Source organism: Propithecus coquereli, unplaced genomic scaffold (genome assembly GCF_000956105.1).
Source record: "Propithecus coquereli isolate 6110/MARCELLA unplaced genomic scaffold, Pcoq_1.0 Scaffold19, whole genome shotgun sequence".
NCBI lineage: Eukaryota > Metazoa > Chordata > Mammalia > Primates > Indriidae > Propithecus > Propithecus coquereli.
Window position 1 is genome coordinate 1,238,669 of NW_012143856.1, and position 1,957 is coordinate 1,240,625.

Consider the following 1,957-nt stretch of genomic DNA (forward strand, 5'->3'; position numbering starts at 1 on the left):
CTTACAAGAGGCCTTGGGCAAATGAACCTTGGCAAAAAGACTTCAAATGAGCTGTTTTAAATAAATTATTCTTTGTACTGGGCAGCTCAACCTGAACCATGAAAGCTTCTAGTATAGGATTCAAAGGTTGCTTTTCCTCCCAGGAAAGTAATGCTGTGCCCTCTGTACTTGCTTCTAGAATCAGGCTTCTAGAGTGTGTGACTGATAAACTGTCCATTATTCATCAAATTTCCCTAGTTTGTGATTTCTACAAAGCTCTTTGCTTCTCACCACTTTGAACAGTGCCCCTGCTCATTAGCAATAACCATGTACATTCAGAAAGGGAAGGATGCTCTCAAGCCAAGCTATCTAGGTATTATGTGCAGGACTAGTATAACATGCAATGGAATAAACAACCAAATCTACTGTTTTCATCTGGGCTTGGTGATCAAGTTTGGATTTGAGTTTTTGCTTTAACCCGGCAACATTTTGGAGTATCTTGCTCATCTCAAATTGGTTCACTTTCACGTTTAAAATTTCTAGGCTCACTGCTACTTTGTATTTTCAGATAGTCAGGAAGCATAAGCTTGGTCTATTGCCCTAACTCACTTTTCAAAAGCAACTCCTTGAAAAGGATTTGCAACTACTGTAAAGGTGACAAGTTGACCTTTACTGGCTGCAAAGACCTTTGTCATAATAATCAGCTGCTTTCTGGTCTAGAAGAGAACGATTCTTTTGGCTTTCATTTGTGGTTTCTAATATCATCTGCGTCATTATAAATATTATACTGCAAGTGTGCGGAGAGCCAGGGTTTGAGTGGTGCTGCCCTTGAAATGCCCCAGATCTTAATTTCATCTGGAAAATCAGGCAAAAACAAGATGTTTTCTCTTGTGCCCTATCTTTTGGAGGAAATGTTCACCATACTATTTGATAAATTAACCAATAAAACTTACTTTAAATTAAAGACGTGTTAATCCTTGTATATTTCCTAGCTATTTAAATTTGTGATGGAATTTTCCTCAAAAGAGACCAAAAGTTCACACGTGTGAACTTAAATATGCCTCTAAGTCTTCCCCAAAGGACGAGTAGCCATTTACTAGAGTGTTTCTATATCAGAAAAAAAAAAAAAAAAAAGAAATACCCAAACCTTTAAGAGATTCCTAAACACTGGCTCTGAATTGATACTAATTTCTAGAAACTGAAAATGCCACCGTGAGCGGCGTGGGGCTCACAGTGGTCAGGCGATAGATGGTGTCTTACATCAATTCCAAATTACAGTGGATCCAGCTGGTCCATGAATCTACCTTGCAATTATTCCCCAGTTTCTGAATGATGTATAATTGAAATAGACATACTTGGCAATGGGAAGAATCCCTGTGGGACGAGGGCTGCTGGAACTTCCCTCCCCTACCAAGATAGTAAATCTGGGGACTTTCGGAGATTAATGGTACCATAAATGTCTTGAAAGAAGCAAGGATGGTGATGCCTATCACACACTCATTTAACTCACCAATTTGGCCCCTGCAGACATTAGACGGATTTTGGAGAATGACTGTGGATTATTATACTCTTAATCAGGTGGTGACTACAATTATTGCTGCCGACCCAGATATATTAGTAGTATCTTTGCCAGAGCAAATAAATATGGCCTCTGGCACATGGTATGTAACTAATGCCATTTGCTTCATACTAATTTGCAAGGATTACCAGAAATAGTTCATGTTTACCTCACAGGAAAACCTTCACAGTCTTACTTCAGGGTTACATCAATTCACCTGCTCTCTGCCATAATACAATCTGCAGAAATCTTTGTTGTCTTGATGCTCCACGAACTTCACACTGATCCCCTATGATGGGCTCTTATGAGCAAGAACGAACAAGTACTTAATGTCTTAGTAAGATATATAAAAGATAAACCCCCCAAAATTTCAGAGATCCCTCCCCACCTCATTGAAATTTCTAAGGGTTTAATGGTCTG